The following is a 25,002-nucleotide window of genomic DNA, read 5'->3' as shown; positions in this document are numbered from 1 at the left end:
AGGATCCCACTGGTAAAACTCCAGGCAGGCGCCCTAAACCAGGCGAGAAAGGTCCCAAAGGACCCTCAGGTGAAGAGTCTCCCGAGGATGAGGGAAGCTCCGAGGATCCCACTGGTAAAACTCCAGGCAGGCGCCCTAAACCAGGCGAGAAAGGTCCCAAAGGACCCTCAGGTGAAGAGTCTCCCGAGGATGAGGAAAGCTCAGAGGATCCCACTGGTAAAACTCCAGGCAGGCGCCCTAAACCAGGCGAGAAAGGACCCAAAGGACCCTCAGGTGAACAGTCTCCCGAGGATGAGGAAAGCTCAGAGGATCCCACTGGTAAAACTCCAGGCAGGCGCCCTAAACCAGGCGAGAAAGGACCCAAAGGACCCTCAGGTGAAGAGTCTCCCGAGGATGAGGAAAGCTCAGAGGATCCCACTGCTAAAACTCCAGGCAGGCGCCCTAAACCAGGCGGGAAAGGACCCAAAGGACCCTTAGGTGAAGAGTCTCCCGAGGATGAGGAAAGCTCAGAGGATCCCACTGGTAAAACTCCAGGCAGGCGCCCTAAACCAGACGAGAAAGGTCCCAAAGGACCCTTAGGTGAAGAGTCTCCCGAGGATGAGGAAAGCTCAGAGGATCCCACTGGTAAAACTCCAGGCAGGCGCCCTAAACCAGGCGAGAAAGGTCCCAAAGGACCCTTAGGTGAAGAGTCTCCCGAGGATGAGGAAAGCTCAGAGGATCCCACTGGTAAAACTCCAGGCAGGCGCCCTAAACCAGGCGAGAAAGGTCCCAAAGGACCCTTAGGTGAAGAGTCTCCCGAGGATGAGGAAAGCTCAGAGGATCCCACTGGTAAAACTCCAGGCAGGCGCCCTAAACCAGGCGGGAAAGTTCCCAATCGACCCTTAGGTGAAGAGTCTCCCGGGGATGAGGAAAGCTCAGAGGATCCCACTGGTAAAACTCCAGGCAGGCGCCCTAAACCAGGCGAGAAAGGACCCAAGGGACCCTTAGGTGAAGAGTCTCCCGAGGATGAGGAAAGCTCAGAGGATCCCACTGGTAAAACTCCAGGCAGGCGCCCTAAACCAGGCGGGAAAGGACCCAAAGGACCCTTAGGTGAAGAGTCTCCCGAGGATGAGGAAAGCTCAGAGGATCCCACTGGTAAAACTCCAGGCAGCCGCCCTAAACCAGGCGAGAAAGGACCCAAAGGACCCTTAGGTGAAGAGTCTCCCGAGGATGAAGAAAGCTCGGAGGATCCCACTGGTAAAACTCCAGGCAGCCGCCCTAAACCAGGCGAGAAAGGACCCAAAGGACCCTTAGGTGAAGAGTTTCCCGAGGATGAGGAAAGCTCAGAGGATCCCACTGGTAAAACTCCAGGCAGGCGCCCTAAACCAGGCGAGAAAGGTCCCAAAGGACCCTTAGGTGAAGAGTCTCCCGAGGATGAGGAAAGCTCAGAGGATCCCACTGGTAAAACTCCAGGCAGGCGCCCTAAACCAGGCGAGAAAGGTCCCAAAGGACCCTTAGGTGAAGAGTCTCCCGAGGATGAGGAAAGCTCAGAGGATCCCACTGGTAAAACTCCAGGCAGGCGCCCTAAACCAGGCGAGAAAGGACCCAAGGGACCCTTAGGTGAAGAGTCTCCCGAGGATGAGGAAAGCTCAGAGGATCCCACTGGTAAAACTCCAGGCAGGCGCCCTAAACCAGGCGAGAAAGGTCCCAAGGGACCCTTAGGTGAAGAGTCTCCCGAGGATGAGGAAAGCTCAGAGGATCCCACTGGTAAAACTCCAGGCAGGCGCCCTAAACCAGGCGAGAAAGGACCCAAAGGACCCTTAGGTGAAGAGTCTCCCGAGGATGAGGAAAGCTCAGAGGATCCCACTGGTAAAACTCCAGGCAGGCGCCCTAAACCAGGCGAGAAAGGACCCAAAGGACCCTTAGGTGAAGAGCCTCCCGAGGATGAGGGAAGCTCCGAGGATCCCACTGGTAAAACTCCAGGCAGGCGCCCTAAACCAGGCGAGAAAGGTCCCAAAGGACCCTTAGGTGAAGAGCCTCCCGAGGATGAGGAAAGCTCAGAGGATCCCACTGGTAAAACTCCAGGCAGGCGCCCTAAACCAGGCGAGAAAGGACCCAAAGGACCCTTAGGTGAAGAGCCTCCCGAGGATGAGGGAAGCTCCGAGGATCCCACTGGTAAAATTCCAGGCAGGCGCCCTAAACCAGGCGAGAAAGGACCCAAGGGACCCTTAGGTGAAGAGTCTCCCGAGGATGAGGGAAGCTCCGAGGATCCCACTGGTAAAACTCCAGGCAGGCGCCCTAAACCAGGCGAGAAAGGACCCAAAGGACCCTTAGGTGAAGAGTCTCCCGAGGATGAGGAAAGCTCAGAGGATCCCACTGGTAAAACTCCAGGCAGGCGCCCTAAACCAGGCGAGAAAGGACCCAAAGGACCCTTAGGTGAAGAGTCTCCCGAGGATGAGGGAAGCTCCGAGGATCCCACTGGTAAAACTCCAGGCAGGCGCCCTAAACCAGGCGAGAAAGGACCCAAAGGACCCTTAGGTGAAGAGTCTCCCGAGGATGAGGGAAGCTCCGAGGATCCCACTGGTAAAACTCCAGGCAGGCGCCCTAAACCAGGCGAGAAAGGACCCAAAGGACCCTTAGGTGAAGAGTCTCCCGAGGATGAGGAAAGCTCCGAGGATCCCACTGGTAAAACTCCAGGCAGGCGCCCTAAACCAGGCGAGAAAGGACCCAAAGGACCCTTAGGTGAAGAGTCTCCCGAGGATGAGGAAAGCTCCGAGGATCCCACTGGTAAAACTCCAGGCAGGCGCCCTAAACCAGGCGAGAAAGGACCCAAAGGACCCTTAGGTGAAGAGTCTCCCGAGGATGAGGAAAGCTCAGAGGATCCCACTGGTAAAACTCCAGGCAGGCGCCCTAAACCAGGCGAGAAGGGTCCCAAGGGACCCTTAGGTGAAGAGTCTCCCGAGGATGAGGAAAGCTCAGAGGATCCCACTGGTAAAACTCCAGGCAGGCGCCCTAAACCAGGCGAGAAAGGACCCAAAGGACCCTTAGGTGAAGAGTCTCCCGAGGATGAGGAAAGCTCAGAGGATCCCACTGGTAAAACTCCAGGCAGGCGCCCTAAACCAGGCGAGAAAGGACCCAAAGGACCCTTAGGTGAAGAGTCTCCCGAGGATGAGGGAAGCTCAGAGGATCCCACTGGTAAAACTCCAGGCAGGCGCCCTAAACCAGGCGAGAAAGGACCCAAAGGACCCTTAGGTGAAGAGTCTCCCGAGGATGAGGAAAGCTCAGAGGATCCCACTGGTAAAACTCCAGGCAGGCGCCCTAAACCAGGCGAGAAAGGTCCCAAAGGACCCTTAGGTGAAGAGTCTCCCGAGGATGAGGAAAGCTCAGAGGATCCCACTGGTAAAACTCCAGGCAGCCGCCCTAAACCAGGCGAGAAAGGACCCAAAGGACCCTTAGGTGAAGAGTCTCCCGAGGATGAGGAAAGCTCAGAGGATCCCACTGGTAAAACTCCAGGCAGGCGCCCTAAACCAGGCGAGAAAGGACCCAAAGGACCCTTAGGTGAAGAGTCTCCCGAGGATGAGGGAAGCTCAGAGGATCCCACTGGTAAAACTCCAGGCAGGCGCCCTAAACCAGGCGAGAAAGGACCCAAAGGACCCTTAGGTGAAGAGTCTCCCGAGGATGAGGGAAGCTCAGAGGATCCCACTGGTAAAACTCCAGGCAGGCGCCCTAAACCAGGCGAGAAAGGACCCAAAGGACCCTTAGGTGAAGAGTCTCCCGAGGATGAGGGAAGCTCAGAGGATCCCACTGGTAAAACTCCAGGCAGGCGCCCTAAACCAGGCGAGAAAGGACCCAAAGGACCCTTAGGTGAAGAGTCTCCCGAGGATGTGGAAAGCTCAGAGGATCCCACTGGTAAAACTCCAGGCAGGCGCCCTAAACCAGGCGAGAAAGGACCCAAAGGACCCTTAGGTGAAGAGTCTCCCGAGGATGTGGAAAGCTCAGAGGATCCCACTGGTAAAACTCCAGGCAGGCGCCCTAAACCAGGCGAGAAAGGTCCCAAAGGACCCTTAGGTGAAGAGTCTCCCGAGGATGAGGAAAGCTCAGAGGATCCCACTGGTAAAACTCCAGGCAGGCGCCCTAAACCAGGCGAGAAAGGTCCCAAAGGACCCTTAGGTGAAGAGTCTCCCGAGGATGAGGAAAGCTCAGAGGATCCCACTGGTAAAACTCCAGGCAGGCGCCCTAAACCAGGCGAGAAAGGACCCAAAGGACCCTTAGGTGAAGAGTCTCCCGAGGATGAGGAAAGCTCAGAGGATCCCACTGGTAAAACTCCAGGCAGGCGCCCTAAACCAGGCGAGAAAGGACCCAAAGGACCCTTAGGTGAAGAGTCTCCCGAGGATGAGGAAAGCTCAGAGGATCCCACTGGTAAAACTCCAGGCAGGCGCCTTAAACCAGGCGAGAAAGGACCCAAAGGACCCTTAGGTGAAGAGTCTCCCGAGGATGAGGGAAGCTCAGAGGATCCCACTGGTAAAACTCCAGGCAGGCGCCCTAAACCAGGCGAGAAAGGACCCAAAGGACCCTTAGGTGAAGAGTCTCCCGAAGATGAGGGAAGCTCCGAGGATCCCACTGGTAAAACTCCAGGCAGGCGCCCTAAACCAGGCGAGAAAGGACCCAAAGGACCCTTAGGTGAAGAGTCTCCCGAGGATGAGGAAAGCTCAGAGGATCCCACTGGTAAAACTCCAGGCAGGCGCCCTAAACCAGGCGAGAAAGGTCCCAAAGGACCCTTAGGTGAAGAGTCTCCCGAGGATGAGGAAAGCTCAGAGGATCCCACTGGTAAAACTCCAGGCAGCCGCCCTAAACCAGGCGAGAAAGGACCCAAAGGACCCTTAGGTGAAGAGTCTCCCGAGGATGAGGAAAGCTCAGAGGATCCCACTGGTAAAACTCCAGGCAGGCGCCCTAAACCAGGCGAGAAAGGACCCAAAGGACCCTTAGGTGAAGAGTCTCCCGAGGATGTGGAAAGCTCAGAGGATCCCACTGGTAAAACTCCAGGCAGGCGCCCTAAACCAGGCGAGAAAGGTCCCAAAGGACCCTTAGGTGAAGAGTCTCCCGAGGATGAGGAAAGCTCAGAGGATCCCACTGGTAAAACTCCAGGCAGCCGCCCTAAACCAGGCGAGAAAGGACCCAAAGGACCCTTAGGTGAAGAGTCTCCCGAGGATGAGGAAAGCTCAGAGGATCCCACTGGTAAAACTCCAGGCAGGCGCCCTAAACCAGGCGAGAAAGGACCCAAAGGACCCTTAGGTGAAGAGTCTCCCGAGGATGAGGAAAGCTCAGAGGATCCCACTGGTAAAACTCCAGGCAGGCGCCCTAAACCAGGCGAGAAAGGACCCAAAGGACCCTTAGGTGAAGAGTCTCCCGAGGATGAGGAAAGCTCAGAGGATCCCACTGGTAAAACTCCAGGCAGGCGCCCTAAACCAGGCGAGAAAGGACCCAAAGGACCCTTAGGTGAAGAGTCTCCCGAGGATGAGGGAAGCTCAGAGGATCCCACTGGTAAAACTCCAGGCAGGCGCCCTAAACCAGGCGAGAAAGGACCCAAAGGACCCTTAGGTGAAGAGTCTCCCGAGGATGTGGAAAGCTCAGAGGATCCCACTGGTAAAACTCCAGGCAGGCGCCCTAAACCAGGCGAGAAAGGTCCCAAAGGACCCTTAGGTGAAGAGTCTCCCGAGGATGAGGAAAGCTCAGAGGATCCCACTGGTAAAACTCCAGGCAGGCGCCCTAAACCAGGCGAGAAAGGACCCAAAGGACCCTTAGGTGAAGAGTCTCCCGAGGATGAGGAAAGCTCAGAGGATCCCACTGGTAAAACTCCAGGCAGGCGCCCTAAACCAGGCGAGAAAGGACCCAAAGGACCCTTAGGTGAAGAGTCTCCCGAGGATGAGGAAAGCTCAGAGGATCCCACTGGTAAAACTCCAGGCAGGCGCCCTAAACCAGGCGAGAAAGGTCCCAAAGGACCCTTAGGTGAAGAGTCTCCCGAGGATGAGGAAAGCTCAGAGGATCCCACTGGTAAAACTCCAAGCAGGCGCCCTAAACCAGGCGAGAAAGGACCCAAAGGACCCTTAGGTGAAGAGTCTCCCGAGGATGAGGAAAGCTCAGAGGATCCCACTGGTAAAACTCCAGGCAGGCGCCCTAAACCAGGCGAGAAAGGACCCAAAGGACCCTTAGGTGAAGAGTCTCCCGAGGATGAGGAAAGCTCAGAGGATCCCACTGGTAAAACTCCAGGCAGGCGCCCTAAACCAGGCGAGAAGGGTCCCAAGGGACCCTTAGGTGAAGAGTCTCCCGAGGATGAGGAAAGCTCAGAGGATCCCACTGGTAAAACTCCAGGCAGGCGCCCTAAACCAGGCGAGAAAGGACCCAAAGGACCCTTAGGTGAAGAGTCTCCCGAGGATGAGGAAAGCTCAGAGGATCCCACTGGTAAAACTCCAGGCAGGCGCCCTAAACCAGGCGAGAAAGGACCCAAAGGACCCTTAGGTGAAGAGTCTCCCGAGGATGAGGGAAGCTCAGAGGATCCCACTGGTAAAACTCCAGGCAGGCGCCTTAAACCAGGCGAGAAAGGACCCAAAGGACCCTTAGGTGAAGAGTCTCCCGAGGATGAGGGAAGCTCAGAGGATCCCACTGGTAAAACTCCAGGCAGGCGCCTTAAACCAGGCGAGAAAGGACCCAAAGGACCCTTAGGTGAAGAGTCTCCCGAGGATGAGGGAAGCTCAGAGGATCCCACTGGTAAAACTCCAGGCAGGCGCCCTAAACCAGGCGAGAAAGGACCCAAAGGACCCTTAGGTGAAGAGTCTCCCGAGGATGAGGGAAGCTCCGAGGATCCCACTGGTAAAACTCCAGGCAGGCGCCCTAAACCAGGCGAGAAAGGTCCCAAAGGACCCTTAGGTGAAGAGTCTCCCGAGGATGAGGAAAGCTCAGAGGATAACACTGGTAAAACTCCAGGCAGGCGCCCTAAACCAGGCGAGAAAGGACCCAAAGGACCCTTAGGTGAAGAGTCTCCCGAGGATGAGGAAAGCTCAGAGGATCCCACTGGTAAAACTCCAGGCAGCCGCCCTAAACCAGGCGAGAAAGGACCCAAAGGACCCTTAGGTGAAGAGTCTCCCGAGGATGAGGAAAGCTCAGAGGATCCCACTGGTAAAACTCCAGGCAGGCGCCCTAAACCAGGCGAGAAAGGTCCCAAAGGACCCTTAGGTGAAGAGTCTCCCGAGGATGAGGAAAGCTCAGAGGATCCCACTGGTAAAACTCCAAGCAGGCGCCCTAAACCAGGCGAGAAAGGACCCAAAGGACCCTTAGGTGAAGAGTCTCCCGAGGATGAGGAAAGCTCAGAGGATCCCACTGGTAAAACTCCAGGCAGGCGCCCTAAACCAGGCGAGAAAGGACCCAAAGGACCCTTAGGTGAAGAGTCTCCCGAGGATGAGGAAAGCTCAGAGGATCCCACTGGTAAAACTCCAGGCAGGCGCCCTAAACCAGGCGAGAAAGGACCCAAAGGACCCTTAGGTGAAGAGTCTCCCGAGGATGAGGAAAGCTCAGAGGATCCCACTGGTAAAACTCCAGGCAGGCGCCCTAAACCAGGCGGGAAAGGTCCCAAAGGACCCTTAGGTGAAGAGTCTCCCGAGGATGAGGAAAGCTCAGAGGATCCCACTGGTAAAACTCCAGGCAGGCGCCCTAAACCAGGCGAGAAAGGACCCAAAGGACCCTTAGGTGAAGAGTCTCCCGAGGATGAGGGAAGCTCAGAGGATCCCACTGGTAAAACTCCAGGCAGGCGCCCTAAACCAGGCGAGAAAGGACCCAAAGGACCCTTAGGTGAAGAGTCTCCCGAGGATGAGGGAAGCTCCGAGGATCCCACTGGTAAAACTCCAGGCAGGCGCCCTAAACCAGGCGAGAAAGGACCCAAAGGACCCTTAGGTGAAGAGTCTCCCGAGGATGAGGAAAGCTCAGAGGATCCCACTGGTAAAACTCCAGGCAGGCGCCCTAAACCAGGCGGGAAAGGTCCCAAATTACCCTTAGGTGAAGAGTCTCCCGAGGATGAGGAAAGCTCAGAGGATCCCACTGGTAAAACTCCAGGCAGGCGCCCTAAACCAGGCGAGAAAGGACCCAAAGGACCCTTAGGTGAAGAGTCTCCCGAGGATGAGGGAAGCTCAGAGGATCCCACTGGTAAAACTCCAGGCAGGCGCCCTAAACCAGGCGAGAAAGGACCCAAAGGACCCTTAGGTGAAGAGTCTCCCGAGGATGAGGGAAGCTCCGAGGATCCCACTGGTAAAACTCCAGGCAGGCGCCCTAAACCAGGCGAGAAAGGACCCAAAGGACCCTTAGGTGAAGAGTCTCCCGAGGATGAGGAAAGCTCAGAGGATCCCACTGGTAAAACTCCCGGCAGCCGCCCTAAACCAGGCGAGAAAGGACCCAAAGGACCCTTAGGTGAAGAGTCTCCCGAGGATGTGGAAAGCTCAGAGGATTCCACTGGTAAAACTCCAGGCAGGCGCCCTAAACCAGGCGAGAAAGGTCCCAAAGGACCCTTAGGTGAAGAGTCTCCCGAGGATGAGGAAAGCTCAGAGGATCCCACTGGTAAAACTCCAGGCAGGCGCCCTAAACCAGGCGAGAAAGGACCCAAAGGACCCTTAGGTGAAGAGTCTCCCGAGGATGAGGAAAGCTCAGAGGATCCCACTGGTAAAACTCCAGGCAGGCGCCCTAAACCAGGCGAGAAAGGTCCCAAAGGACCCTTAGGTGAAGAGTCTCCCGAGGATGAGGAAAGCTCAGAGGATCCCACTGGTAAAATTCCAGGCAGGCGCCCTAAACCAGGCGAGAAAGGTCCCAAAGGACCCTTAGGTGAAGAGTCTCCCGAGGATGAGGAAAGCTCAGAGGATCCCACTGGTAAAACTCCAGGCAGGCGCCCTAAACCAGGCGAGAAAGGACCCAAAGGACCCTTAGGTGAAGAGTCTCCCGAGGATGAGGAAAGCTCAGAGGATCCCACTGGTAAAACTCCAGGCAGGCGCCCTAAACCAGGCGAGAAAGGACCCAAAGGACCCTTAGGTGAAGAGTCTCCCGAGGATGAGGAAAGCTCAGAGGATCCCACTGGTAAAACTCCAGGCAGGCGCCCTAAACCAGGCGAGAAAGGTCCCAAAGGACCCTTAGGTGAAGAGTCTCCCGAGGATGAGGAAAGCTCAGAGGATCCCACTGGTAAAACTCCAGGCAGGCGCCCTAAACCAGGCGAGAAAGGTCCCAAGGGACCCTTAGGTGAACAGTCTCCCGAGGATGAGGAAAGCTCAGAGGATCCCACTGGTAAAACTCCAGGCAGGCGCCCTAAACCAGGCGAGAAAGGTCCCAAGGGACCCTTAGGTGAAGAGTCTCCCGAGGATGAGGGAAGCTCAGAGGATCCCACTGGTAAAACTCCAGGCAGGCGCCCTAAACCAGGCGAGAAAGGTCCCAAGGGACCCTTAGGTGAAGAGTCTCCCGAGGATGAGGGAAGCTCAGAGGATCCCACTGGTAAAACTCCAGGCAGGCGCCCTAAACCAGGCGAGAAAGGACCCAAAGGACCCTTAGGTGAAGAGTCTCCCGAGGATGAGGGAAGCTCCGAGGATCCCACTGGTAAAACTCCAGGCAGGCGCCCTAAACCAGGCGAGAAAGGACCCAAAGGACCCTTAGGTGAAGAGTCTCCCGAGGATGTGGAAAGCTCCGAGGATCCCACTGGTAAAACTCCAGGCAGGCGCCCTAAACCAGGCGAGAAAGGACCCAAAGGACCCTTAGGTGAAGAGTCTCCCGAGGATGTGGAAAGCTCAGAGGATCCCACTGGTAAAACTCCAGGCAGGCGCCCTAAACCAGGCGAGAAAGGTCCCAAAGGACCCTTAGGTGAAGAGTCTCCCGAGGATGAGGAAAGCTCAGAGGATCCCACTGGTAAAACTCCAGGCAGGCGCCCTAAACCAGGCGAGAAAGGACCCAAAGGACCCTTAGGTGAAGAGTCTCCCGAGGATGAGGAAAGCTCAGAGGATCCCACTGGTAAAACTCCAGGCAGGCGCCCTAAACCAGGCGAGAAAGGTCCCAAAGGACCCTTAGGTGAAGAGTCTCCCGAGGATGAGGAAAGCTCAGAGGATCCCACTGGTAAAACTCCAGGCAGGCGCCCTAAACCAGGCGAGAAAGGTCCCAAAGGACCCTTAGGTGAAGAGTCTCCCGAGGATGAGGAAAGCTCAGAGGATCCCACTGGTAAAACTCCAGGCAGGCGCCCTAAACCAGGCGAGAAAGGACCCAAGGGACCCTTAGGTGAAGAGTCTCCCGAGGATGAGGAAAGCTCAGAGGATCCCACTGGTAAAACTCCAGGCAGGCGCCCTAAACCAGTCGAGAAAGGTCCCAAGGGACCCTTAGGTGAAGAGTCTCCCGAGGATGAGGAAAGCTCAGAGGATCCCACTGGTAAAACTCCAGGCAGGCGCCCTAAACCAGGCGAGAAAGGACCCAAAGGACCCTTAGGTGAAGAGTCTCCCGAGGATGAGGAAAGCTCAGAGGATCCCACTGGTAAAACTCCAGGCAGGCGCCCTAAACCAGGCGAGAAAGGACCCAAAGGACCCTTAGGTGAAGAGTCTCCCGAGGATGAGGGAAGCTCAGAGGATCCCACTGGTAAAACTCCAGGCAGGCGCCCTAAACCAGGCGAGAAAGGACCCAAAGGACCCTTAGGTGAAGAGTCTCCCGAGGATGAGGGAAGCTCAGAGGATCCCACTGGTAAAACTCCAGGCAGGCGCCCTAAACCAGGCGAGAAAGGACCCAAAGGACCCTTAGGTGAAGAGTCTCCCGAGGATGAGGGAAGCTCAGAGGATCCCACTGGTAAAACTCCAGGCAGGCGCCCTAAACCAGGCGAGAAAGGACCCAAAGGACCCTTAGGTGAAGAGTCTCCCGAGGATGAGGGAAGCTCTGAGGATCCCACTGGTAAAACTCCAGGCAGGCGCCCTAAACCAGGCGAGAAAGGACCCAAAGGACCCTTAGGTGAAGAGTCTCCCGAGGATGAGGGAAGCTCCGAGGATCCCACTGGTAAAACTCCAGGCAGGCGCCCTAAACCAGGCGAGAAAGGACCCAAAGGACCCTTAGGTGAAGAGTCTCCCGAGGATGAGGGAAGCTCCGAGGATCCCACTGGTAAAACTCCAGGCAGGCGCCCTAAACCAGGCGAGAAAGGACCCAAAGGACCCTTAGGTGAAGAGTCTCCCGAGGATGAGGGAAGCTCCGAGGATCCCACTGGTAAAACTCCAGGCAGGCGCCCTAAACCAGGCGAGAAAGGACCCAAAGGACCCTTAGGTGAAGAGTCTCCCGAGGATGAGGAAAGCTCAGAGGATCCCACTGGTAAAACTCCAGGCAGGCGCCCTAAACCAGGCGAGAAAGGTCCCAAAGGACCCTTAGGTGAAGAGTCTCCCGAGGATGAGGAAAGCTCAGAGGATCCCACTGGTAAAACTCCAGGCAGGCGCCCTAAACCAGGCGAGAAAGGTCCCAAAGGACCCTTAGGTGAACAGTCTCCCGAGGATGAGGAAAGCTCAGAGGATCCCACTGGTAAAACTCCAGGCAGGCGCCCTAAACCAGGCGGGAAAGGACCCAAAGGACCCTTAGGTGAAGAGTCTCCCGAGGATGAGGAAAGCTCAGAGGATCCCACTGGTAAAACTCCAGGCAGGCGCCCTAAACCAGGCGGGAAAGGTCCCAAAGGACCCTTAGGTGAAGAGTCTCCCGAGGATGAGGAAAGCTCAGAGGATCCCACTGGTAAAACTCCAGGCAGGCGCCCTAAACCAGGCGAGAAAGGTCCCAAAGGACCCTTAGGTGAAGAGTCTCCCGAGGATGAGGAAAGCTCAGAGGATCCCACTGGTAAAACTCCAGGCAGGCGCCCTAAACCAGGCGAGAAAGGTCCCAAAGGACCCTCAGGTGAAGAGTCTCCCGAGGATGAGGGAAGCTCCGAGGATCCCACTGGTAAAACTCCAGGCAGGCGCCCTAAACCAGGCGAGAAAGGACCCAAAGGACCCTCAGGTGAAGAGTCTCCCGAGGATGAGGAAAGCTCAGAGGATCCCACTGGTAAAACTCCAGGCAGGCGCCCTAAACCAGGCGAGAAAGGACCCAAAGGACCCTCAGGTGAAGAGTCTCCCGAGGATGAGGAAAGCTCAGAGGATCCCACTGGTAAAACTCCAGGCAGGCGCCCTAAACCAGGCGAGAAAGGTCCCAAAGGACCCTCAGGTGAAGAGTCTCCCGAGGATGAGGAAAGCTCAGAGGATCCCACTGGTAAAACTCCAGGCAGGCGCCCTAAACCAGGCGGGAAAGGACCCAAAGGACCCTCAGGTGAAGAGTCTCCCGAGGATGAGGAAAGCTCAGAGGATCCCACTGGTAAAACTCCAGGCAGGCGCCCTAAACCAGGCGGGAAAGGACCCAAAGGACCCTTAGGTGAAGAGTCTCCCGAGGATGAGGAAAGCTCAGAGGATCCCACTGGTAAAACTCCAGGCAGGCGCCCTAAACCAGGCGGGAAAGGACCCAAAGGACCCTTAGGTGAAGAGTCTCCCGAGGATGAGGAAAGCTCAGAGGATCCCACTGGTAAAACTCCAGGCAGGCGCCCTAAACCAGGCGAGAAAGGTCCCAAAGGACCCTTAGGTGAAGAGTCTCCCGAGGATGAGGAAAGCTCAGAGGATCCCACTGGTAAAACTCCAGGCAGGCGCCCTAAACCAGGCGAGAAAGGTTCCAAAGGACCCTTAGGTGAAGAGTCTCCCGAGGATGAGGAAAGCTCAGAGGATCCCACTGGTAAAACTCCAGGCAGGCGCCCTAAACCAGGCGAGAAAGGTCCCAAAGGACCCTTAGGTGAAGAGTCTCCCGAGGATGAGGAAAGCTCAGAGGATCCCACTGGTAAAACTCCAGGCAGGCGCCCTAAACCAGGCGAGAAAAGACCCAAAGGACCCTTAGGTGAAGAGTCTCCCGAGGATGAGGAAAGCTCAGAGGATCCCACTGGTAAAACTCCAGGCAGGCGCCCTAAACCAGGCGAGAAAGGACCCAAAGGACCCTCAGGTGAAGAGTCTCCCGAGGATGAGGAAAGCTCAGAGGATCCCACTGGTAAAACTCCAGGCAGGCGCCCTAAACCAGGCGAGAAAGGTCCCAAAGGACCCTCAGGTGAAGAGTCTCCCGAGGATGAGGGAAGCTCCGAGGATCCCACTGGTAAAACTCCAGGCAGGCGCCCTAAACCAGGCGAGAAAGGTCCCAAAGGACCCTCAGGTGAAGAGTCTCCCGAGGATGAGGGAAGCTCCGAGGATCCCACTGGTAAAACTCCAGGCAGGCGCCCTAAACCAGGCGAGAAAGGTCCCAAAGGACCCTCAGGTGAAGAGTCTCCCGAGGATGAGGGAAGCTCCGAGGATCCCACTGGTAAAACTCCAGGCAGGCGCCCTAAACCAGGCGAGAAAGGTCCCAAAGGACCCTCAGGTGAAGAGTCTCCCGAGGATGAGGGAAGCTCCGAGGATCCCACTGGTAAAACTCCAGGCAGGCGCCCTAAACCAGGCGAGAAAGGACCCAAAGGACCCTCAGGTGAAGAGTCTCCCGAGGATGAGGAAAGCTCAGAGGATCCCACTGGTAAAACTCCAGGCAGGCGCCCTAAACCAGGCGAGAAAGGTCCCAAAGGACCCTCAGGTGAAGAGTCTCCCGAGGATGAGGAAAGCTCAGAGGATCCCACTGGTAAAACTCCAGGCAGGCGCCCTAAACCAGGCGAGAAAGGACCCAAAGGACCCTCAGGTGAAGAGTCTCCCGAGGATGAGGGAAGCTCCGAGGATCCCACTGGTAAAACTCCAGGCAGGCGCCCTAAACCAGGCGAGAAAGGTCCCAAAGGACCCTCAGGTGAAGAGTCTCCCGAGGATGAGGAAAGCTCAGAGGATCCCACTGGTAAAACTCCAGGCAGGCGCCCTAAACCAGGCGAGAAAGGACCCAAAGGACCCTCAGGTGAAGAGTCTCCCGAGGATGAGGAAAGCTCAGAGGATCCCACTGGTAAAACTCCAGGCAGGCGCCGTAAACCAGGCGAGAAAGGTCCCAAAGGACCCTCAGGTGAAGAGTCTCCCGAGGATGAGGAAAGCTCAGAGGATCCCACTGGTAAAACTCCAGGCAGGCGCCCTAAACCAGGCGAGAAAGGTCCCAAAGGACCCTTAGGTGAAGAGTCTCCCGAGGATGAGGAAAGCTCAGAGGATCCCACTGGTAAAACTCCAGGCAGGCGCCCTAAACCAGGCGAGAAAGGTCCCAAAGGACCCTTAGGTGAAGAGTCTCCCGAGGATGAGGAAAGCTCAGAGGATCCCACTGGTAAAACTCCAGGCAGGCGCCCTAAACCAGGCGAGAAAGGTCCCAAAGGACCCTTAGGTGAAGAGTCTCCCGAGGATGAGGAAAGCTCAGAGGATCCCACTGGTAAAACTCCAGGCAGGCGCCCTAAACCAGGCGAGAAAGGTCCCAAAGGACCCTTAGGTGAAGAGTCTCCCGAGGATGAGGAAAGCTCAGAGGATCCCACTGGTAAAATTCCAGGCAGGCGCCCTAAACCAGGCGAGAAAGGTCCCAAAGGACCCTTAGGTGAAGAGTCTCCCGAGGATGAGGAAAGCTCAGAGGATCCCACTGGTAAAACTCCAGGCAGGCGCCCTAAACCAGGCGAGAAAGGTCCCAAAGGACCCTTAGGTGAAGAGTCTCCCGAGGATGAGGAAAGCTCAGAGGATCCCACTGGTAAAACTCCAGGCAGGCGCCCTAAACCAGGCGAGAAAGGACCCAAAGGACCCTCAGGTGAAGAGTCTCCCGAGGATGAGGGAAGCTCCGAGGATCCCACTGGTAAAACTCCAGGCAGGCGCCCTAAACCAGGCGAGAAAGGTCCCAAAGGACACTCAGGTGAAGAGTCTCCCGAGGATGAGGAAAGCTCCGAGGATCCCACTGGTAAAACTCCAGGCAGGCGCCCTAAACCAGGCGAGAAAGGTCCCAAAGGACCCTTAGGTGAAGAGTCTCCCGAGGATGAGGAAAGCTCAGAAGATCCCACTGGTAAAACTCCAGGCAGGCGCCCTAAACCAGGCGGGAAAGGTCCCAAAGGACCCTTAGGTGAAGAGTCTCCCGAGGATGAGGAAAGCTCAGAGGATCCCACTGGTAAAACTCCAGGCAGGCGCCCTAAACCAGGCGGGAAAGGTCCCAAAGGACCCTTAGGTGAAGAGTCTCCCGAGGATGAGGAAAGCTCAGAGGATCCCACTGGTAAAACTCCAGGCAGGCGCCCTAAACCAGGCGGGAAAGGTCCCAAAGGACCCTTAGGTGAAGAGTCTCCCGAGGATGAGGAAAGCTCAGAGGATCCCACTGGTAAAACTCCAGGCAGGCGCCCTAAACCAGGCGGGAAAGGTCCCAAAGGACCCTTAGGTGAAGAGTCTCCCGAGGATGAGGAAAGCTCAGAGGATCCCACTGGTAAAACTCCAGGCAGGCGCCCTAAACCAGGCGAGAAAGGACCCAAAGGACCCTTAGGTGAAGAGTCTCCCGAGGATGAAGAAAGCTCGGAGGATCCCACTGGTAAAACTCCAGGCAGGCGCCCTAAACCAGGCGAGAAAGGTCCCAAAGGACCCTTAGGTGAAGAGTCTCCCGAGGATGAGGAAAGCTCAGAGGATCCCACTGGTAAAACTCCAGGCAGGCGCCCTAAACCAGGCGAGAAAGGTCCCAAAGGACCCTTAGGTGAAGAGTCTCCCGAGGATGAGGAAAGCTCAGAGGATCCCACTGGTAAAGCTCCAGGCAGGCGCCCTAAACCAGGCGAGAAAGGTCCCAAAGGACCCTTAGGTGAAGAGTCTCCCGAGGATGAGGAAAGCTCAGAGGATCCCACTGGTAAAGCTCCAGGCAGGCGCCCTAAACCAGGCGAGAAAGGTCCCAAAGGACCCTTAGGTGAAGAGTCTCCCGAGGATGAGGAAAGCTCAGAGGATCCCACTGGTAAAGCTCCAGGCAGGCGCCCTAAACCAGGCGAGAAAGGTCCCAAAGGACCCTTAGGTGAAGAGTCTCCCGAGGATGAGGAAAGCTCAGAGGATCCCACTGGTAAAACTCCAGGCAGGCGCCCTAAACCAGGCGAGAAAGGACCCAAAGGACCCTTAGGTGAAGAGTCTCCCGAGGATGAGGAAAGCTCAGAGGATCCCACTGGTAAAACTCCAGGCAGGCGCCCTAAACCAGGCGAGAAAGGTCCCAAAGGACCCTTAGGTGAAGAGTCTCCCGAGGATGAGGAAAGCTCAGAGGATCCCACTGGTAAAACTCCAGGCAGGCGCCCTAAACCAGGCGGGAAAGGTCCCAAAGGACCCTTAGGTGAAGAGTCTCCCGAGGATGAGGAAAGCTCAGAGGATCCCACTGGTAAAACTCCAGGCAGGCGCCCTAAACCAGGCGAGAAAGGTCCCAAAGGACCCTTAGGTGAAGAGTCTCCCGAGGATGAGGAAAGCTCAGAGGATCCCACTGGTAAAACTCCAGGCAGGCGCCCTAAACCAGGCGAGAAAGGTCCCAAAGGACCCTTAGGTGAAGAGTCTCCCGAGGATGAGGAAAGCTCAGAGGATCCCACTGGTAAAACTCCAGGCAGGCGCCCTAAACCAGGCGAGAAAGGACCCAAAGGACCCTTAGGTGAAGAGTCTCCCGAGGATGAAGAAAGCTCGGAGGATCCCACTGGTAAAACTCCAGGCAGGCGCCATAAACCAGGCGAGAAAGGTCCCAAAGGACCCTTAGGTGAAGAGTCTCCCGAGGATGAGGAAAGCTCAGAGGATCCCACTGGTAAAACTCCAGGCAGGCGCCCTAAACCAGGCGGGAAAGGTCCCAAAGGACCCTTAGGTGAAGAGTCTCCCGAGGATGAGGAAAGCTCAGAGGATCCCACTGGTAAAGCTCCAGGCAGGCGCCCTAAACCAGGCGAGAAAGGTCCCAAAGGACCCTTAGGTGAAGAGTCTCCCGAGGATGAGGAAAGCTCAGAGAATCCCACTGGTAAAGCTCCAGGCAGGCGCCCTAAACCAGGCGAGAAAGGTCCCAAAGGACCCTTAGGTGAAGAGTCTCCCGAGGATGAGGAAAGCTCAGAGGATCCCACTGGTAAAACTCCAGGCAGGCGCCCTAAACCAGGCGAGAAAGGACCCAAAGGACCCTTAGGTGAAGAGTCTCCCGAGGATGAGGAAAGCTCAGAGGATCCCACTGGTAAAACCCCAGGCAGGCGCCCTAAACCAGGCGGGAAAGGTCCCAAAGGACCCTTAGGTGAAGAGTCTCCCGAGGATGAGGAAAGCTCAGAGGATCCCACTGGTAAAACTCCAGGGAGGCGCCCTAAACCAGGCGGGAAAGGTCCCAAAGGACCCTTAGGTGAAGAGTCTCCCGAGGATGAGGAAAGCTCAGAGGATCCCACTGGTAAAACTCCAGGCAGGCGCCCTAAACCAGGCGGGAAAGGACCCAAAGGACCCTTAGGTGAAGAGTCTCCCGAGGATGAGGAAAGCTCAGAGGATCCCACTGGTAAAACTCCAGGCAGGCGCCCTAAACCAGGCGGGAAAGGACCCAAAGGACCCTTAGGTGAAGAGTCTCCCGAGGATGAGGAAAGCTCAGAGGATCCCACTGGTAAAACTCCAGGCAGGCGCCCTAAACCAGGCGAGAAAGGTCCCAAAGGACCCTTAGGTGAAGAGTCTCCCGAGGATGAGGAAAGCTCAGAGGATCCCACTGGTAAAACTCCAGGCAGGCGCCCTAAACCAGGCGAGAAAGGTCCCAAAGGACCCTTAGGTGAAGAGTCTCCCGAGGATGAGGAAAGCTCAGAGGATCCCACTGGTAAAACTCCAGGCAGGCGCCCTAAACCAGGCGAGAAAGGTCCCAAAGGACCCTTAGGTGAAGAGTCTCCCGAGGATGAGGAAAGCTCAGAGGATCCCACTGGTAAAACTCCAGGCAGGCGCCCTAAACCAGGCGAGAAAGGTCCCAAAGGACCCTTAGGTGAAGAGTCTCCCGAGGATGAGGAAAGCTCAGAGGATCCCACTGGTAAAACTCCAGGCAGGCGCCCTAAACCAGGCGAGAAAGGTCCCAAAGGACCCTTAGGTGAAGAGTCTCCCGAGGATGAGGAAAGCTCAGAGGATCCCACTGGTAAAACTCCAGGCAGGCGCCCTAAACCAGGCGAGAAAGGACCCAAAGGACCCTTAGGTGAAGAGTCTCCCGAGGATGAGGAAAGCTCAGAGGATCCCACTGGTAAAACTCCAGGCAGGCGCCCTAAACCAGGCGAGAAAGGTCCCAAAGGACCCTTAGGTGAAGAGTCTCCCGAGGATGAGGAAAGCTCAGAGGATCCCACTGGTAAAACTCCAGGCAGGCGCCCTAAACCAGGCGGGAAAGGACCCAAAGGACCCTTAGGTGAAGAGTCTCCCGAGGATGAGGAAAGCTCAGAGGATCCCACTGGTAAAACCCCAGGCAGGCGCCCTAAACCAGGCGGGAAAGGTCCCAAAGGACCCTTAGGTGAAGAGTCTCCCGAGGATGAGGAAAGCTCAGAGGATCCCACTGGTAAAACCCCAGGCAGGCGCCCTAAACCAGGCGGGAAAGGTCCCAAAGGACCCTTAGGTGAAGAGTCTCCCGAGGATGAGGAAAGCTCAGAGGATCCCACTGGTAAAACCCCAGGCAGGCGCCCTAAACCAGGCGGGAAAGGTCCCAAAGGACCCTTAGGTGAAGAGTCTCCCGAGGATGAGGAAAGCTCAGAGGATCCCACTGGTAAAACTCCAGGCAGGCGCCCTAAACCAGGCGAGAAAGGTCCCAAAGGACCCTTAGGTGAAGAGTCTCCCGAGGATGAGGAAAGCTCAGAGGATCCCACTGGTAAAACTCCAGGCAGGCGCCCTAAACCAGGCGAGAAAGGTCCCAAAGGACCCTTAGGTGAAGAGTCTCCCGAGGATGAAGAAAGCTCGGAGGATCCCACTGGTAAAACTCCAGGCAGGCGCCCTAAACCAGGCGAGAAAGGTCCCAAAGGACCCTTAGGTGAAGAGTCTCCCGAGGATGAGGAAAGCTCAGAGGATCCCACTGGTAAAACTCCAGGCAGGCGCCCTAAACCAGGCGGGAAAGGTCCCAAAGGACCCTTAGGTGAAGAGTCTCCCGAGGATGAGGAAAGCTCAGAGGATCCCACTGGTAAAGCTCCAGGCAGGCGCCCTAAACCAGGCGAGAAAGGTCCCAAAGGACCCTTAGGTGAAGAGTCTCCCGAGGATGAGGAAAGCTCAGAGAATCCCACTGGTAAAGCTCCAGGCAGGCGCCCTAAACCAGGCGAGAAAGGTCCCAAAGGACCCTTAGGTGAAGAGTCTCCCGAGGATGAGGAAAGCTCAGAGGATCCCACTGGTAAAACTCCAGGCAGGCGCCCTAAACCAGGCGAGAAAGGACCCAAAGGACCCTTAGGTGAAGAGTCTCCCGAGGATGAGGAAAGCTCAGAGGATCCCACTGGTAAAACCCCAGGCAGGCGCCCTAAACCAGGCGGGAAAGGTCCCAAAGGACCCTTAGGTGAAGAGTCTCCCGAGGATGAGGAAAGCTCAGAGGATCCCACTGGTAAAACCCCAGGGAGGCGCCCTAAACCAGGCGGGAAAGGTCCCAAAGGACCCTTAGGTGAAGAGTCTCCCGAGGATGAGGAAAGCTCAGAGGATCCCACTGGTAAAACTCCAGGCAGGCGCCCTAAACCAGGCGGGAAAGGACCCAAAGGACCCTTAGGTGAAGAGTCTCCCGAGGATGAGGAAAGCTCAGAGGATCCCACTGGTAAAACTCCAGGCAGGCGCCCTAAACCAGGCGGGAAAGGACCCAAAGGACCCTTAGGTGAAGAGTCTCCCGAGGATGAGGAAAGCTCAGAGGATCCCACTGGTAAAACTCCAGGCAGGCGCCCTAAACCAGGCGGGAAAGGACCCAAAGGACCCTTAGGTGAAGAGTCTCCCGAGGATGAGGAAAGCTCAGAGGATCCCACTGGTAAAACTCCAGGCAGGCGCCCTAAACCAGGCGAGAAAGGTCCCAAAGGACCCTTAGGTGAAGAGTCTCCCGAGGATGAGGAAAGCTCAGAGGATCCCACTGGTAAAACTCCAGGCAGGCGCCCTAAACCAGGCGAGAAAGGTCCCAAAGGACCCTTAGGTGAAGAGTCTCCCGAGGATGAGGAAAGCTCAGAGGATCCCACTGGTAAAACTCCAGGCAGGCGCCCTAAACCAGGCGAGAAAGGTCCCAAAGGACCCTTAGGTGAAGAGTCTCCCGAGCATGAGGAAAGCTCAGAGGATCCCACTGGTAAAACTCCAGGCAGGCGCCCTAAACCAGGCGAGAAAGGTCCCAAAGGACCCTTAGGTGAAGAGTCTCCCGAGGATGAGGAAAGCTCAGAGGATCCCACTGGTAAAACTCCAGGCAGGCGCCCTAAACCAGGCGAGAAAGGTCCCAAAGGACCCTTAGGTGAAGAGTCTCCCGAGGATGAGGAAAGCTCAGAGGATCCCACTGGTAAAACTCCAGGCAGGCGCCCTAAACCAGGCGAGAAAGGTCCCAAAGGACCCTTAGGTGAAGAGTCTCCCGAGGATGAGGAAAGCTCAGAGGATCCCACTGGTAAAACTCCAGGCAGGCGCCCTAAACCAGGCGAGAAAGGACCCAAAGGACCCTTAGGTGAAGAGTCTCCCGAGGATGAGGAAAGCTCAGAGGATCCCACTGGTAAAACTCCAGGCAGGCGCCCTAAACCAGGCGGGAAAGGTCCCAAAGGACCCTTAGGTGAAGAGTCTCCCGAGGATGAGGAAAGCTCAGAGGATCCCACTGGTAAAACTCCAGGCAGGCGCCCTAAACCAGGCGGGAAAGGACCCAAAGGACCCTTAGGTGAAGAGTCTCCCGAGGATGAGGAAAGCTCAGAGGATCCCACTGGTAAAACCCCAGGCAGGCGCCCTAAACCAGGCGGGAAAGGTCCCAAAGGACCCTTAGGTGAAGAGTCTCCCGAGGATGAGGAAAGCTCAGAGGATCCCACTGGTAAAACTCCAGGCAGGCGCCCTAAACCAGGCGGGAAAGGTCCCAAAGGACCCTTAGGTGAAGAGTCTCCCGAGGATGAGGAAAGCTCAGAGGATCCCACTGGTAAAACTCCAGGCAGGCGCCCTAAACCAGGCGAGAAAGGACCCAAAGGACCCTTAGGTGAAGAGTCTCCCGAGGATGAGGAAAGCTCAGAGGATCCCACTGGTAAAACTCCAGGCAGGCGCCCTAAACCAGGCGGGAAAGGTCCCAAAGGACCCTTAGGTGAAGAGTCTCCCGAGGATGAGGAAAGCTCAGAGGATCCCACTGGTAAAAACCCAGGCAGGCGCCCTAAACCAGGCGGGAAAGGTCCCAAAGGACCCTTAGGTGAAGAGTCTCCCGAGGATGAGGAAAGCTCAGAGGATCCCACTGGTAAAACTCCAGGCAGGCGCCCTAAACCAGGCGAGAAAGGACCCAAAGGACCCTTAGGTGAAGAGTCTCCCGAGGATGAGGAAAGCTCAGAGGATCCCACTGGTAAAACTCCAGGCAGGCGCCCTAAACCAGGCGAGAAAGGTCCCAAAGGACCCTTAGGTGAAGAGTCTCCCGAGGATGAGGAAAGCTCAGAGGATCCCACTGGTAAAACTCCAGGCAGGCGCCCTAAACCAGGCGGGAAAGGTCCCAAAGGACCCTTAGGTGAAGAGTCTCCCGAGGATGAGGAAAGCTCAGAGGATCCCACTGGTAAAACTCCAGGCAGGCGCCCTAAACCAGGCGGGAAAGGTCCCAAAGGACCCTTAGGTGAAGAGTCTCCCGAGGATGAGGAAAGCTCAGAGGATCCCACTGGTAAAACTCCAGGCAGGCGCCCTAAACCAGGCGGGAAAGGACCCAAAGGACCCTTAGGTGAAGAGTCTCCCGAGGATGAGGAAAGCTCAGAGGATCCCACTGGTAAAACTCCAGGCAGGCGCCCTAAACCAGGCGAGAAAGGACCCAAAGGACCCTTAGGTGAAGAGTCTCCCGAGGATGAGGAAAGCTCAGAGGATCCCACTGGTAAAACCCCAGGCAGGCGCCCTAAACCAGGCGAGAAAGGACCCAAAGGACCCTTAGGTGAAGAGTCTCCCGAGGATGAGGAAAGCTCAGAGGATCCCACTGGTAAAACCCCAGGCAGGCGCCCTAAACCAGGCGAGAAAGGACCCAAAGGACCCTTAGGTGAAGAGTCTCCCGAGGATGAGGAAAGCTCAGAGGATCCCACTGGTAAAACCCCAGGCAGGCGCCCTAAACCAGGCGAGAAAGGACCCAAAGGACCCTTAGGTGAAGAGTCTCCCGAGGATGAGGAAAGCTCAGAGGATCCCACTGGTAAAACTCCAGGCAGGCGCCCTAAACCAGGCGGGAAAGGACCCAAAGGACCCTTAGGTGAAGAGTCTCCCGAGGATGAGGAAAGCTCAGAGGATCCCACTGGTAAAACTCCAGGCAGGCGCCCTAAACCAGGCGGGAAAGGTCCCAAAGGACCCTTAGGTGAAGAGTCTCCCGAGGATGAGGAAAGCTCAGAGGATCCCACTGGTAAAACTCCAGGCAGGCGCCCTAAACCAGGCGGGAAAGGACCCAAAGGACCCTTAGGTGAAGAGTCTCCCGAGGATGAGGAAAGCTCAGAGGATCCCACTGGTAAAACCCCAGGCAGGCGCCCTAAACCAGGCGGGAAAGGACCCAAAGGACCCTTAGGTGAAGAGTCTCCCGAGGATGAGGAAAGCTCAGAGGATCCCACTGGTAAAACTCCAGGCAGGCGCCCTAAACCAGGCGGGAAAGGTCCCAAAGGACCCTTAGGTGAAGAGTCTCCCGAGGATGAGGAAAGCTCAGAGGATCCCACTGGTAAAACTCCAGGCAGGCGCCCTAAACCAGGCGGGAAAGGTCCCAAAGGACCCTTAGGTGAAGAGTCTCCCGAGGATGAGGAAAGCTCAGAGGATCCCACTGGTAAAACTCCAGGCAGGCGCCCTAAACCAGGCGGGAAAGGTCCCAAAGGACCCTCAGGTGAAGAGTCTCCCGAGGATGAGGAAAGCTCAGAGGATCCCACTGGTAAAACTCCAGGCAGGCGCCCTAAACCAGGCGGGAAAGGTCCCAAAGGACCCTTAGGTGAAGAGTCTCCCGAGGATGAGGAAAGCTCAGAGGATCCCACTGGTAAAACTCCAGGCAGGCGCCCTAAACCAGGCGGGAAAGGACCCAAAGGACCCTTAGGTGAAGAGTCTCCCGAGGATGAGGAACGCTCAGAGGATCCCACTGGTAAAACTCCAGGCAGGCGCCCTAAACCAGGCGGGAAAGGACCCAAAGGACCCTTAGGTGAAGAGTCTCCCGAGGATGAGGGACGCTCAGAGGATCCCACTGGTAAAACTCCAGGCAGGCGCCCTAAACCAGGCGGGAAAGGACCCAAAGGACCCTTAGGTGAAGAGTCTCCCGAGGATGAGGGACGCTCAGAGGCTCCCACTGGTAAAACTCCAGGCAGGCGCCCTAAACCAGGCGGGAAAGGACCCAAAGGACCCTTAGGTGAAGAGTCTCCCGAGGATGAGGAAAGCTCAGAGGATCCCACTGGTAAAACTCCAGGCAGGCGCCCTAAACCAGGCGGGAAAGGTCCCAAAGGACCCTTAGGTGAAGAGTCTCCCGAGGATGAGGAAAGCTCAGAGGATCCCACTGGTAAAACTCCAGGCAGGCGCCCTAAACCAGGCGGGAAAGGTCCCAAAGGACCCTTAGGTGAAGAGTCTCCCGAGGATGAGGAAAGCTCAGAGGATCCCACTGGTAAAACTCCAGGCAGGCGCCCTAAACCAGGCGGGAAAGGACCCAAAGGACCCTTAGGTGAAGAGTCTCCCGAGGATGAGGAAAGCTCAGAGGATCCCACTGGTAAAACTCCAGGCAGGCGCCCTAAAGCAGGCGGGAAAGGTCCCAAAGGACCCTTAGGTGAAGAGTCTCCCGAGGATGAGGAAAGCTCAGAGGATCCCACTGGTAAAACTCCAGGCAGGCGCCCTAAACCAGGCGAGAAAGGTCCCAAAGGACCCTTAGGTGAAGAGTCTCCCGAGGATGAGGAAAGCTCAGAGGATCCCACTGGTAAAACTCCAGGCAGGCGCCCTAAACCAGGCGAGAAAGGTCCCAAAGGACCCTTAGGTGAAGAGTCTCCCGAGGATGAGGAAAGCTCAGAGGATCCCACTGGTAAAACTCCAGGCAGGCGCCCTAAACCAGGCGGGAAAGGACCCAAAGGACCCTTAGGTGAAGAGTCTCCCGAGGATGAGGAAAGCTCAGAGGATCCCACTGGTAAAACTCCAGGCAGGCGCCCTAAACCAGGCGGGAAAGGTCCCAAAGGACCCTTAGGTGAAGAGTCTCCCGAGGATGAGGAAAGCTCAGAGGATCCCACTGGTAAAACTCCAGGCAGGCGCCCTAAACCAGGCGGGAAAGGACCCAAAGGACCCTTAGGTGAAGAGTCTCCCGAGGATGAGGAAAGCTCAGAGGATCCCACTGGTAAAACTCCAGGCAGGCGCCCTAAACCAGGCGGGAAAGGTCCCAAAGGACCCTTAGGTGAAGAGTCTCCCGAGGATGAGGAAAGCTCAGAGGATCCCACTGGTAAAACTCCAGGCAGGCGCCCTAAACCAGGCGGGAAAGGTCCCAAAGGACCCTTAGGTGAAGAGTCTCCCGAGGATGAGGAAAGCTCAGAGGATCCCACTGGTAAAACTCCAGGCAGGCGCCCTAAACCAGGCGAGAAAGGACCCAAAGGACCCTTAGGTGAAGAGTCTCCCGAGGATGAGGAAAGCTCAGAGGATCCCACTGGTAAAACTCCAGGCAGGCGCCCTAAACCAGGCGGGAAAGGTCCCAAAGGACCCTTAGGTGAAGAGTCTCCCGAGGATGAGGAAAGCTCAGAGGATCCCACTGGTAAAACTCCAGGCAGGCGCCCTAAACCAGGCGGGAAAGGTCCCAAAGGACCCTTAGGTGAAGAGTCTCCCGAGGATGAGGAAAGCTCAGAGGATCCCACTGGTAAAACTCCAGGCAGGCGCCCTAAACCAGGCGAGAAAGGACCCAAAGGACCCTTAGGTGAAGAGTCTCCCGAGGATGAGGAAAGCTCAGAGGATCCCACTG

The 25,002-nt window shown here is 56.5% G+C and overlaps 1 protein-coding gene across 1 annotated transcript in view; it reads left to right on the top strand.

Annotated features, from left to right (window-relative positions):
- The window catches only part of LOC140706433 (uncharacterized), a 53,765-nt gene that overhangs the window by 15,371 nt on the left and 13,392 nt on the right, over positions 1-25,002 (top strand). The gene's annotated exons all lie outside the window — the stretch shown is intronic.

The sequence above is a fragment of the Pogona vitticeps genome, chromosome 4 (genome assembly GCF_051106095.1).
Source record: "Pogona vitticeps strain Pit_001003342236 chromosome 4, PviZW2.1, whole genome shotgun sequence".
Taxonomy (NCBI): Eukaryota; Metazoa; Chordata; class Lepidosauria; order Squamata; family Agamidae; genus Pogona; species Pogona vitticeps.
This window is presented reverse-complemented; position numbering and strand designations above follow the sequence as displayed.